The 14,951-nt window shown below is 45.8% G+C and overlaps 1 pseudogene; it reads left to right on the forward strand.

The window, feature by feature from the left end:
- The window catches only part of LOC133761989 (liprin-alpha-1-like), a 104,484-nt pseudogene extending 90,271 nt beyond the window's left edge, over nt 1–14,213 (forward strand).
- Nucleotides 14,214–14,951: the final 738 nt, after the last annotated feature.

Below are 14,951 nucleotides of genomic sequence, written 5' to 3' on the forward strand. Positions count from 1 at the left end.
AGAGAGATCTTCCATTGGCTGGTTTACTGCCCAAATGGCCAGAATGGCCAGGGCTGGGCCAGACCGAAGCCAGGAGCCAGGAGCTTTTTCCAAGTCTCCCATGTACGTGCAGGGGCCCAAGGACTTGGGCCATCTTCCACTGCTTTCTCAGGAGCATTAACAGGGAGTTGGATAGGAAGTGGAGCAGCCAGGACTTGAACCAGCCTTCATATGGGATGCCAGCGCCAAAGGTTACCTTCTACACCACAGAGTTGGCCCCATATACTTATTTTTATAAGTTTGTATTACTTTGGGATACCCACATAACCTCATATAGAAATCTGAAAAAATCTGGTTTCTCTTTATGTTTGTCACATATAGCACACTCCTGGTAAGCACACGATAGTTTTGCTCTGGATGTAATCAAGACAACATAAAACTTGTTAGCAGTAGATGAGCTGGAGGAACTGGTTGTGGCAGACCTCTGGGAGAAATCAATGTTTTATTTTGTCCTGTTTGGTATGCAGCCTCACTTTGCTTTTTATTAAATTATGATTTTTCTTTTGAATTCTTTTTCTACAGTCCCTTTGCAAAGGCAGAATTACAGAGGGCTTAAAAGCAGCACACTGAACCAGGAGAAGCTGATGAGAACACCATGGGGTGGTGATGCGGCTATAAAATTCTTCTCTGAACCAGACGACATATTTATGACTAATTAACTTCATTCAGATTTGTTCATTTAATATTGGCACCATTTCAAGTCAAAGTTTTCTCTGTTTGCTGTATTTATTTCAAAAGATATTGCTAATTTGCAAGAAACTTCAGAGATGCCAGTTAGATGGAGGATGAACTCCTATGGCGTATTGCAGGGTGTCTGTCCCCTGACATGGAATGGGCAGTGCAAGTCCAGATTGTCATTGTGCAGTGGACAGAGAGGTATTAGACACCATCTCGGGCAATTAAACCCTGAAGCCACTGCTGTTTGGATAAAGATACCTAAGTAGGAGGCGAGGGAAAGAGAAGGGTACTGGAGTATGGGGGTTCTCCCTGTACTTTTGCATCCTGGTACCTAAAATTATGTAGATTTAAAACTGACTATTAAAGCAGTCCCTGTAATGTGTCAAAGCCTGCACCCTATTGTGTTGTCTTATGTGACAGGTTCAGTGGGCTTTTGAGCTAACTCCCTTCCCTTTGCCAGAATTCCCCCAAGTCCTAATTGTTCTAAGGTATTAGGAGGCCTGGTGACACCCAGTCTGCAATGGCACTTGACCCCTCAGTTGGTGTGAGAGCTGCCCTTCTGGTCCAGTTGCACGAGGGACTCACAGCTACTTCCATTCCTCCACTCTCATTCCACAAGGATGTGGGTGGTCAGAGTAGCCACTAGGCTCTCCCTGAGCCTTGCTGCCACGGGGAGCCACTCTGGGTTGGCAGCTACCATTAGAGCCCTGAACTGGGGCCATTGGCAGGTTCTGTTGCTCAGGATAAGCATGGCTGTATCTCCATCTCTGTGCAGCACCTATTCCTACGGGGCCTGAAGTTGTGTTGCTTGTACCATCACTGCATGGTGGGCCCCAACCCTCCACTTCTGCACCAGTGACTACTTCTTCAGCTTCCTGCCATGTCTTTCCAAGCAGGCTCAAAGCTAAGCCCTGGGTTGTGGGGGGAGACAAAGAGCCCCTTTGTCTTCATCTGCTCTCCCAGGTGTCCCAGCACTCTCCTCTCTTCACTCATCTCTCTCTTTTAGGTCAGAGATCAGAAATCTTTGGTGGGTCATGGATCCACCAGTTCCACAGGAGGCCAGACTCTAAAACCCATTTTGGAATCGATTGGGGAACTAGTTAGAACAGTCCCCGAGGGGTGCCCGTTTGGTGCAGCAATTAGGCCAACAGCTGGGATGCTTGCATTCTGCACTGGAATGCTTTGTTCAAGACTCTAGCTTCCTCCTCATGTGCACCCGGGGAGGCAGCAGGTGATGGGTAAAGTAGCTGGATACCTCAAGTAGTTAGATACCCACATGGGAGACCTGTGTTGAGTTCCTGACGTTGCAGGCATTTAAGGAGTGACCTAGCACATGGGAGCTTTCTCTGTCTCTCTCTTTCTGCCTCTCAAATACATACAAAAAATAAATAAAAACAAAACCGGACAACCCTTGAGCTGTGACTGAAACACAGGGCTGTATGACTCTGGAGTTTCTTCCGTTATTCTACCACACAGGGTTAGAACTTCCCATGATTCTGACTCCGCTCATTTTTGCAGGACTTTTGTCATCAAAGCCATTCTCCGTAACTAAAATATAATGATTCTGAGGAAAAGAGAAGTAAGAAGTGTAGAAAACTTTCTGAGTTTTCTTGCTGGAAAACTTGGTGGTATTTGAAAGTTAATTGAAGGCAGGGGCACAAAAAGGCATCACACTAAGAAAATGGTACCCAAAGAACAATGGAATCCATTAAGGGAAACTTCCCATTTTCATGGCATTTTGAAGGAAGCAGTGTGATCTGTTATTTCCAGATATATGATTAATTTTTGAGGGTTTTTAATTGTGCCCTTTATGTTGTGCCGGACAAAGCACGTGAATCTACACATTCTAATTTGCTAGAATTTCTGAGTTTGCTTCATAATGCAACTCTTCCCAGCTTCAGAAAGAACACTGGAGACAGCCCGGCTTTCTGGTGAAGCCCTGGTCTGTGCTGGACCCTACAGTCAGTCACTGAGGCTCTAACAGCAGCTGCCTTCTCTTCACTGCTTTGGAAATGTTTGCATTGCAAGTGCCTTTCTTCCTTTCCCTGTGTTTAATGTCCCTGACAAAATATTAAGGCACCAGAAACCACACTGTTTAATGGCAGTGCAGACCGTAACACTTTATTGGTGCTCTTAGCTTTTAAGGCACTTTGCTCACACTGTCATATTTTATGCTGCAAAGAGCCTTGGAGCTTGAATGTGTGCTCGAGAGAGACGGGTTGGTAGGCTAGCTTGAGCTAATTCCTTGGATTCTGTTTACTTTAACAGATGAGGCCAGAGCCTGATGCAACGGTTAATGTTTCTCTCATTTTGAAATGTCTTTCAGAGAAAACTTTCAATGAGTTACCTGTCATTCATTTTTGCACTGATTAATTTTCATAAACACCTATTCTTTAGGTCAGTGGATATATTTGGGGAAAAACAGACAACTGCTCCCACGGAGCTGATGTGCTAGCAAGCAGTGAGTCAGTTCACAAATCCAGTAAGAGGTGACACGAGACAAGGACTAAGGAGACAAATGGAGCAGGGTGGTGTTGGCGGTGAGCTGTGCTTTGACAAGGAGCCCGAGGATGGCCTCACTTAGAAGGTAGCTTTTTTGTGAAGCCTCGAAGGATAGAGACACAAAGGGCACTGGGTTCATTTAGGTCATTCTATATCTGACAGTTAGGGAGTTGCCTTCATACTTAGGATAGAATCTGAACTTCACCAGGGTGAATAATTACAGATGAGGAAAATGGACATCAGGGATTTGCCTAAGGTCTCAGCCAGCTGGAGTCCAAGTTGGACAGATTTTTTTTTTTTTAATTAATTTATTTATTTGGAAGTCACACAGAGAGATATATATATTTTCCATCCGCTGGTTTACTCCCCAAATGGCCACAACAGCTAGAGGCTGCACTGATCCAAACACAGGAGCCAGGAGCTTCTTTGGGTCTCTCAGGTGGGTGCAGGGGCCCAAGGACTTGAGCCATCCTCCACTGCCTTCCCAGGTGCATTAGCAGAGAGCTGGTTCAGAAAAGGAGCAATCAGGACATGAACTGTGCCATATGGGGTGCCAGCGCTGTAGGCGGAGGCTTAGCTTAATATACCACAGCACTGGCCCCAGAGATTTCCTGCTTTTTAAAGGCAGAATAGTATTTGATTACACATAATGTATATTTGTGTGAGTGTGTGTTTGTATGCACATTTTCTTTTTTCAAGATTTATTTATTTATATGAAGGGCAGAGTTAGAGAGAGACAGAGAAAGATAGAGAAATCTTCCATCCCCTTGGCCGGAGCTGGGCCAATCCAAAGCCAGGAGCTTCTTCTAGGTCTCCCACGGGGGTGCAGGAGCCCAAGCACTTGGGTCATCTTCTACTGCTTTCCCAGGCACATTAGCAGGGAGCTAGATAGGAAGTAGAGAAGCTGGTACTTGAAGTGGCGCCCATATGGGATGGTGGTGCACCACAATATGGGCTCCTAGAATTACAAAAATGACAACAACAACATAAAACTCTGGTCACTGTTGTTTTCACTGTAGAAACTGTCTACTGACCATAATTTTGGGGCTCCTAGAAAAATGAGTTTAATATTTTAAAATATGACTTAACCCCCCCCCCCTTTTTTTTTAAACCCAGAAATATTCATTTTATTGAACATTTTGTAAGGGATGGGGGTAACTAACATCACACTCTAATATTATCTCTCCAAAAAATACCTTTGGAGTTTTCTATTTTTCTTATAAATTTATTTATTTAAAGATTTATTTTATTTATTTGAAAATTAGGGTTACAGAGAGAGACAGAGACATAGAGAGATCTTCCATTTGCTGGTTTACTCCCCAAATGGCCACAATGGCTGGAACTGAGCTGATCGGAAGCCAGGAGCCAGGAGCTTCTTCCAGATCTCTCACGTGGGTGTCTAAACCCAAGACCTTGGTCCATCTTCTGTTGCTTTTCCAAGCGCGTTAACAGGAAGCTGGATTGGAAGTGGAGCAGTTTGAACTCGAATCGGTATCCATAAGGGATGTCTGTATTGCAGGCAGTGGCTTAGCTTATGCCATGGTGCTGGTCCCTAAATTTTTATTTATTTTCAAGGCACACACACACACACACACTTGCAGAAAGAAAGAGAGAGAGAAATGAGAAAGAGAGAGAGAGAGAGAGAGAGAGAGAGAGAGAGAGAGAGAGAGAGATCCCATTCTTTGTTTCACTCAACAAATGCTGCCAAACAGGAGTTGAGCCTTCCCAAAGGTGGGAGCTGGGAACTCAATCTAGTTCTCCCACATGGGTGGCAGAGACCCAAGTAATTGAGCCTTTAGTACTCCCTTCCAGGGTCCCCATTAGCAGGAAGCTGCAGTCAGCAGCCAGAGCCAGGTCCTGAATCCAGGCACCCTGGTATGAGATGTGAGCATCTCAGCCTGCAGTTTTACAGTGAGGTCAGATGCCAGCCCCTTTCCTCTTTTCTGATCTTTCACACTCTGATGTAAAATGCGGGTGCACCTCTGCTCTTCTAGTTTTTCTGAGGGGTCTTCCAAAAGTTTGTGAGAATGTGTACCGTGAAAAAGCTATGTATAGATTTCAGTTTTTTGTACCAAAATAAACATCTTTTAACTCTATTTCTCCACAAAATTAAAAAATTATTTTAGAGACAGAGAGACAGAGACACGGAGACAGGGGGAGAGCTTCCCTTCACTGGTCCTTTCCCAAATGCCTACCAGGGTGGGGGCTGGGCAGGCTGAAGCCAGGAGCTAGGAACTCAATCCAGGCTTCCCTTGTGGGTGCTTCCATCACCTGCTGCTTTCCATTGACTCTATTAGCAGCCATCTGGAATCAGGAGAGGAGCTGGTATCTAAATCCAAGCACTCCAGCATCGCAGGAGGCATCCCAACTGCTGTCTTAACCTCCAGACTAAACCCCCATCCCTACAGGAACTGTCGTGAAGTACCCTTGGACTAGAATCTACAGGATCCTCACCCTGCCCACAAACCGGTCTTTTATCTGCAAAGCGCGTGAGTTCTAACCAGCAACTGCAAAGCCGCACACCTGCAGCAGAGTTCAGTAGTGTCTTTAAAACATGAAAAGGTCATTCCTTCACGTGGGACTGGGATGGTTAATTTAAAAAATCTGTTGCACACCTAACTGTTGAGAATGTTGCTGGCTTACGTTGAATAAAGCAAAATAAGGTGGCTCAGGGCTAGGTGATGTGGGAGCTCTTTAGAATGCTCTTGTTACTTGTGGTTGCCTGTGATTGGGTGCTTCAGTTACTCAAAGCTACTTGTGAGTCTCCAGAGGCATTCGGTTTCTTTCCTAGTCCTCAGGACAGTACTGAATTTAGGTTCCTATTTTCAGTTTTCCTGGAGAAAACCCACTATTTTAATTAGAGATGAAGAAATTAAAATTTTTGAAGAAAATGTTTGTCACATATTTTCAGTTAGTCAAATTTGGTACAACTGCTTTTAACAACTTTTCATTTAGTCTACTTAAATTCAATTACATAAATTTTACTAAGAACCAGTGACGTGTTTGGGAAATTGTTCTGTTTGAGAATAACAGAGCAGGATCCAAAGGCCTCAATAGTCCAAGGAGCCCACATGGAATTCATTCAGTTATCGTTTATGATTGTAAGTAACTCGATGCTTGAGGTCTCCGTTTTCTGCTGATACTATACAAAACGTTCAGACTTTTTATTCCCTTTCCCCTACCTAAACATCCTCATGAGGCGGTTCTTCAGTTCCTGTTTGTAAAAGCTCTGGAATATGGATACGGTGAACGGTTCCTGCCAATAATATTCTTTAGGTAACTGGCAAACAAGATGCATAAACATACTCCCCAATTCCTATGACCCACAAGACAAATAACCGTGCTTTCAGGAAACACAAACTCTCCTTGATTGATCTCATTGTGATACGGAGGAATAATGAGAAACATAACGTAGCTTTCTTTCCATGGCGTTGAGCAGTTAATGCAGTGTTTGTTTTAAACTACGTGAGTGGTCCAATCCTACTGGACTTGCACATTGCACAGAATTTTATGGCACCCAGTAGGCAGCAACCAGGCAGCCGTTTGCTAAATTGCAGGGTGGCTGTGGATCCACCCTGGCCTCATTTACCAAGCCTGGGGGGAAATCATCAGGCAACACAGGTGGTGATATTGGACTCCCTCTTCACAGTCTAGGCAGCTGCACGTTGCATTTTTACCAGGCCCTTTGAGAAACAATTGCTGTATTAGGCAACGGGTATGCTTGTCAGCATCAACTGTTACCTCCTGTAGTTCTTGAAGCCTCTTGGCCTGCCTCTCTCCTCGCCAATAAAATAAGCGATTTTTCTAACTATGCCCGCTGTTGTCCCTGTTTGCTGAATTAGGGCTTCCAGGTTTGGTAATTGGTCTCCTGCAAATGTTGTAGCCACAAGTGGTTCTCATGGCTCAGCTGCTGCTGCTCCCATGGCAACAGACCTGTTTACCTTCCCAATGTTACTCCATGGCTTTCTTTTCCACTCTGCAATTCAAGAAGAAAAACTGATGCATGCAAAGGGCAGATACTGTCATGAAAAGGGCCAGGACAGGAAAAGGAGTTTTTAATTAGAGGAATTAATAAAATCTGTGAATTGTATTCTGTAAAAAAAACCATGTTTTTGGAAGAAAGGTGTGAAGGCAAGGACTGGTGGCTTTGTGAGCAGCACTAAAATATTGAAAGATCCGGAATAAATGTAGATTTTATTTCAGGTTTGGAAACAAAGTAAATTGTCTTTATCATGATGGTAAGAATTGCTCTGAGTTCAACTCCGGGAAAAGATGATACGTGAAAACAGTGGTTTCCACATTTTCCTCTTGTTTTTTCTGCCTGGTGGCAAGGTCTTTGGGCCCTTGCAGAGTCTGTGGGTCCTGAGGTGCTTCCGCACCATAAAGCAGGATGAATGCGATTTCTGAGTCATCCCGGCCTCCGTTGATGTGCTCTTCCTGTGTGCTTCTCTAACGCTCACTGCAGGTGAGACAAGTCCCAGCCACAGCTCAGGTCTGAAGTCCTTCTGCTCATTGAAGATCTAGAAGTGGCAGCCGCGACCCGTTTTCACCCCAGTGAGTGTTCAGTAGGAAAGTTGCAGGTAAGAGAGTCCATGGAATCCACCTTTTCCTCATGTGAACTGCTAACCTCCATGTAACGCTTTAAGGTAGTGAGTTCTGGTGAAAGGGGAGAGAAGGGAGAACAGCAGAGATCAGGGGTGGATGGCCATGGTATTGCTCAGGTCCAAGGAGGGTGACTGTGGAGGGAAAGGCAGAGAATAGTGAGCCGTGGCTATGCATGACGGACCTTTCAGGGGTACAGATGGCATCAAATGAGGGTTTCAAGAATGCTTGTGTGTAGTGATGTGATTTCCCCTTCACTGTGTCATGACAGATAAGATTGAAAATGAGATAAAAAAAAACCTTGGAGTTTTACTTACCTATGTTAACTGCTCGAGCTTCTTGGCATTCTACATTCATGGAACTTAACTTTACTGATTCCCTTCTCCTAGATGTCTTGTGGATATCGCCAGACCACTGCATCAGGGTTGAATCTTACACAGTGGCTCTATCTTCTTAGTCTCTTTATTGCATCTCTGTCTGTTTAGTGCTCCACTTCTGAAATCTCAGAACGAGCCTTGAATCCCTCTTCCCAACCTCAACCTATATCTGGATTAATGCACTCTAGTGTTCAACTCCCCTCTCCTGCCCCAGAGCATCAGTTGTTTAAATAACAGACATCTTACAAGAGGAATTGATTCCTTAGTTCCTTGAATCTGGCCTGACTCTGGGGTACTTTGGTGGAATGAAGCAAAACTGACACTGTGTGAGCTCCAAGCCTCAAGAGACCTTGCAGCAGCCACTCACTTGATTGGAGTGTTTCTCAGCACGAGTGGAATCTGAGAGCAGATAATGGTTCTTGGGAGCTGTCCGGTGCATTGTGGGTTGTTTAGGAGCCTGGCCTCTACTGCTGCACGCTAGTTCAGGTCGTTCCCAGAAATCTTGATTACCAAAAATGTCTTCAGGAACAGGGACAACAGCAGCCAAGCTGAGAACCATTGCTCTATTGGAATTCTGTTGTTATGTTAACAAGCCTTGCCTGGGTTCCCCGAGGATGAGACACTAGAGAACAGAGGTGAGTAGTCCACACCTGAGGCCTCCCACTGATAATCCTGGGCCATCCTGAAGTATGCAGGAGTAGCTGAGACATCTGCAAGCCATTTCAGTCAGCTGGCTCTACCTTGTTGCACATGGTTCTCCAATTCTTTGAGCTCTATTTATTAACTTTATCTTAGGAGTGTACATATACTTGCATGTGAGCGTGGCCTGTTACTGCTTTCACCGCCACTCTTCTTCCTCAACAGTGCCTTTGCTATTTTGGATTCTTTGCGTTTCCAGTATGATTTAGAATCTACTTGTTGAAGTCTAGCAACAACTTGTTGGCATTTTGATTGGTATATAGAAACTATAAATCAATCTGGAAAGAACCAGATGGAACATTTTAATCTGTGAACATGATTATCTTTGACTCGTTTTGGTCTTATTTATATCCATCATATTATAATATTTTATATAGAATCCTTCATGTATTTAAAGATTTATTCTAACAATTGATCTTTTGATACTGTTGTAAGTGACGTTATTATTCATAATCCATATTCTCAGTATTTTGCAGTTGGCATGTATAAAGGGAATTTGCTTATTAATACTATTTTTGGATTGTTTTAAATATTCAGCCATAACATGTGCAAATAATCTTTAGAACATCATATTTCTTGACATTGCCTTTTTTTTTTAAAAGATTTATTTATTTTTTACTTGAGAGTCAGAGTTACACATAGAAAGGAGAGGTAGAGAGAGAGAGAGAGAGGTCTTCCATCCAATGGTTCACTCCCCAATTGGCCGCAACGACCAGAACTGCGCCTATCCGAAGCCAGGAGTCAGGAGCCTCCTCCAGGTCTCCCACGTGGGTACAGGGGCCCATTTGGGCCATCCTCTACTGCTATCTCAGGCCACAGCAGAGAGCTGGATCGGAAGAGGAGCAGCCAGGACTAGAACCTGCACCCATATGGGATGCTGGCGCTTCAGGCCAGGGCATTAACCCGCTGTGCCACAGCGCCGGCTCCTTTATTGCCTTTTTAATTTGAAACTTGATAGAATTTTATTGTGGTGATTGGGGTACTTTGCCAATAAAATAACTGATAAGCTGAAATAATGTAGACATTATTTAACTTTTCTGAACCTCGGCAGCTTGCTGCATTATTTTAGATTGTGGTGCCCATAGGAGTTCTGTATATTCTGCTGCTCCTTCAGAAAGCCAACTGTGACTTTGTGAGCTCTCTTCGGCGTTAAGATGCAATCTTTTCAGGGGCCAGTGTGGTGGTGCAGTGCGTTAAGTTGCTGTCTACAACTCTGGCCTCCCATATAGATGACAGTTCGAGTCCTAGCTGCTCTAATGCTCATTCAGCTCCCTCCTAACGTTCCTGGAAAGGCAGCAAAGGGTGGCCAAGTGCTTCAGCCCCTGCTTCCATGTGTGAGACTTGGAAAAAGCTCCTGGCTTTGGCCTGGCCCACCCTAGGCTGTCTGGGGAGTGAACCAGCAGATGGATGACATCTCTCTTTGTTTTTCCCTCTCTCTCTGTAATTTTGCCTTTCAAATAAATGAAAATGAATCTAAAAAAAATCTTTTCAGTCACATTCAATATATTGAAATTTAGACTATGAGCCAGTTGTTGACTGTTTGCTGATTTTTAAAATATTAATGATACAGAATTCTTGATGCAGTGATTTTCTTTTTCTTTTTTTTAAATGATTTATTTACTTGAAAATCAGAGTTAGAGAGAGAGAAGGACTTTCAATCTGCTGGTTCACTCCCCAAATGGCTGCAAAGGCCAGGACTGGGACAGGCTGAGGCCAGGAGATTCATCTGGGTCTTCTACGTGGGTGCAGGGGCCCAAGCACTTGGGTCATCTTCTGCTGCTTTCTCAAGTGCATTAGCAGGGAGCTGGATTGGAAGTGGAGTGTCCAGGGCTCAGACTGGTGCCCATTTGGGAAGTCAGTGTATCAAGCTGTGACTTAACCTGCTAAGCACTGTGTTACAATGCCAGCCCTGTTTCAGTGGTTTCTAAATGTAGCTGCCCATCAGAATAGATTGGGATGCTTATATAAAATAACAGCACTGGGTCTCTTCCCAGTCCACAACCATCAGGATCTTTGGGGAGAGGCCCAAGCATTGTTGGAAGCGCTTTCCTGATTTTAGTGTGCATCAAGTGTTGAGTGAATGCTGTTTTAACTCCTAAATTCTATTTTCTGGTAGTGCCTTAGGTATTTCAGGAACTGCATGAACCCTTCCAAGCCTTTATGATTGCAGTTTAATATGCTTAAGCAGGATTAATAATTGATAAGTTAGATTTCAAAAAGGAGTGAACCAACCAGTGAATAAAGGAGGCTGCTGGAACGTACAGTGTGTCTTCTTTGTAGAAGGATGCAGGAGTCAAGATGGAGTACATGGCGGCTGGCACCACGGCTCACTAAGCTAATCCTCCACCTGTGGTGCAGGCACCCCAGGTTCTAGTCCCGGTCAGGGCGCCGGATTCTGTCCCGGTTGCTCCTCTTCCAGTCCAGCTCTCTGCTGTGGCCCGGGAGGGCAGTGGAGGATGGCCCAGGTGCTTGGGTTCTGCACCTGCATGGGAGACCAGAAGGAGGTACCTGACTCCTGGCTTCGGTTCGACGCAGCGTGCTGGCCGTAGCGGCCATCTGGGGGGTGAACCAATGGAAGGAAGATCTTTCTCTCTGTCTCTGTCTCTGATTGTCTAACTCTGCCTGTCAAAAAAAAAAAAAAAAAGATGGAGTACATGACTATACTAATAGTAACAACTATTGTGCTGGGTGTTGTGGCACAGTGGGTCAAGCCTCTGCTTGGGATGCCCATTTCCCATTTGGAGTGCTTAGGTTTGAGTTCTGCTTCTGCTCCAGTATTGCTTCCTGCTAATAAACATCCTGGGAGGCAGCAGATCATCAGCTTAAGTATCTGGGTTCCTGCCACCCACATGGGAGACCCGGATATAGTTCCAGGCTTCTGGCTTCAGCCTGGCCTAAATCTGGCTATTGCAGGTGTTTTCAGAGTGAACCAGTAGATGGAAGATCTCTTTCTCTCTGTCTCTCTGCCATTCAAATAAAAAATTACTGTGAAATATTTGTTTCAAGAGATTTTCTTCCCACAATGCAACCCATATAATTTTTGTCCCTCCAGGTGGTGGTCTATAAACAGATCAAAGCGTTCCATCTCACTCCTTAAGTATTAGTAACACTCGATACTTTATCTCCACTTAGTAAGAAGAGGAAAATGTTTTGTGAATTATCATTCTCTGTACCCAGCTCTCCCAGTTGGCGCAAGGGTTGAAGTGTTAAAGCATTCATGAGCTTCGGTAGATACTTTTTGTTGTTTCTTCTGCTTTAGGGAGATTTGCTGTAAAGTAATTAAACTCCAACTGTTAGAAGCTGCTTGCAAGGATTCTTTTCAGCTCGGACTTTTGATGACACAACAGTATGAAGATTAGATTCACCTTAATAAGGATAATCTAGACCGCTCCACTCCAAGGAGGGTTCCTCACAGCCCTGACCGGGAGGTGGACAGACTGGGCATCATGACTCTCCTGCCAGCCTCCCCAGAAGAGCTACAAGACGACAAGACGACCATCAAATGTGAAACCTACCCCCCCCCCCCCCCCCCCCCCCCGCTCTTCTCCGCGGGCGGTCCGGCTGGACAGGCTGCACAAAGGGGCGCCGTACTCGGTCAGCCAGGAGGACGTCAGGGACATGCGGAGCTCCACAGGCTCCCAGGACGGCCCCACGAGCAATCCCAGCAGCAGCAACAGCAGCCAGGAGTCGCTGAACAAAGCCCCAAAGAAGAAGGGCATCAAGTCCTCCATCGGCCGCTTGTTTGGCAAGAGAGAGAAGGGCCGGCCTGGACAGACTGGCAAGGATGCTTTAGGGCAAGCCGGTGTTTCGGAGGCAGACGGCTCGTCTCCAGCTGCCATGGGCCTGAGCAAACTGGGCGGACAGGCTGAAAAAACCGCAAGCTCCAGAAGAAACCTGAGTTGCTCAAGGAAGCCCGGAGACAGGGTTTACCGTTTGCACAGTAGGACGGGCCGACAGTGGTGGTCTGGCTGGAGCTCTGGGTCGGGATGCCAGCCTGGTATGTGGCTGTGTGCCGAGCAAACGTGAAAAGCGGGGCCATCATGTCAGCACTGTGCGACACGGAGATCCAGCGGGAGATCGGCATGGGCAACCCGCTGCACCGGCTGAAGCTGCGGCTGGCCATCCAGGAGATCATGTCACTCGCCAGCCCGTCCGCCCCGCCCACGTCCAGAACGACGCTTGTGTATGGGGACATGAACCACGAGTGGATCGGCAACGAGTGGCTGCCCAGCCTGGGCCTTCCCCAGTACCGCAGCTCCTTCATGGAGTGCCTTGTGGACGCCCTGATGCTGGACCACTGACCAAGAAGGCCCTCCGCGGGCAGCTGAAGGTGGTCGACAGCTTTCACAGGAACAGCTTCCAGTGTGGAATCATGTGCCTGCGAAGGTTGAATTACGACCGCAAAGAGCTGCAGAGGAAGCGAGAGGAAAGCCAGCACGGAGTGAAAGACGTCCTTGTGTGGAGCAACGACCGCGTGATGCGCTGGGTCCTGTCCATCGGCCTGAAAGAGTACTCCAACAACCTGGTCGAGGGCGGCGTGCACGGCGCGCTGCTGGCCCTGGACGAGACCTTCGACTTCAGCGCGCTGGCCCTGTTGCTGCAGATCCCGACCCAGAATACACAGGCCCGAGCTGTCTTGGAAAGAGAATTTAACAACCTTTTGGTCATGGGGACTGACCGGCGGTTTGATGAAGACGATGACAAGAGCTTTAGGAGAGCACCATCCTGGAGGAAAAAGTTTAGACCAAAGAGCATTCGCGGCCTGGCTGCTGGGTCAGCAGAGACTCTCCCTGCAAAGTTCCGTGTGACTTCCTCCATGTCTTCACCCTCTGTGCAGCCCAAGGAGATGCAGATGGACGGCAGCTCATCGGGAGACAGAGGCTGGACTCGGCAGCAGTCAGGACTTCTGCTGAAGCCTCCTGTGTGTACCCGCACTGCTTCTACAGATGACTCTGCGGCGCTGGGGACCCAGCAGCCACGCCGCCTTGGACTCCCGTGGAATCTTTAACCCGTTGATACTTGTTCCATGCACCCTGAGATATTTTGTTACAGAGTTTTTAATTAGTGAAAAATTCATGAATACCATAGAGAAAATATTTTAGAATTTAATGTTTCTTATATTTATGTAAATTTATGGCCTTCATTTATATAGTTCCCTTTTTCATGTATATCCAGGCTATAAATATCCTGTGAAATCAATTCATGTTCTTACACCTAATGTTGGTCTTTGAAATGAATGTACTGTAATGCTTCTATGTATGAATCCTATGAACAAATATAGGGCTTTTGTAAATTATGCATTATTGTAAATTTATAAAAAAATAAAAAAATAAGGGTAATCTAGAGTCAATTATACTCAACAGTGTTGAACAAACACACTAAACTTTGTTTTCTTGTGAACTGACAAGTCTGCCGAAGTGGGCGCCTCGTGCAGTCCATATAAGTCCCTTCTTGGTGAGTGTTTCTGGTGCCTCTAGAGGATGACTGCGGTGACATGCCTCTGAGACCTGGTTTGGCCTGGAAAGATCTCTAAGCCTTTAGAGATTTTTTTCCCCACCCTGGGATATGAATCTTCAAGTCCAGTACTGCCATGGCTAACTGGAGACTGCATTTTGGAGCTGCTTACGTACATTGTAGTGTTGATCCTGGAGAGGTCTTCTGGTTGCTTCTTAGTTGCAGATGGACTGCTTTGCCTGCCTGTGCTGTGTTTTGTGCCCCACCCCACGTATCTCCAAAGTCCACCACAAATTTTACTCTTAGACATTGATTGCTGACCAGTTGGAAGTAGCAAAATCAGAGTTGCATATAGATTAACACAGTGCTTAAAAATCTTCCTGAAAATGTCTTCATGTACAGCTCACTTTGCCCAAAGTTTCCTATTCGGAGCAATCGCTACAGATCTCTCCCTCTGCCTCTTTGTTCAGCCTCCTCATCATTTTAATGTGTTTCTCTTCCTTTCCTCATTGTTTGTAGGCTTCTGCTCCACACGCCTGACAGGTGTCACTTCCCATCCCATAACTCACTGGCAACCACAGGTCAAACCCTCAAACCCCA

The sequence above is a fragment of the Lepus europaeus genome, chromosome 6 (assembly GCF_033115175.1).
Source record: "Lepus europaeus isolate LE1 chromosome 6, mLepTim1.pri, whole genome shotgun sequence".
NCBI lineage: Eukaryota > Metazoa > Chordata > Mammalia > Lagomorpha > Leporidae > Lepus > Lepus europaeus.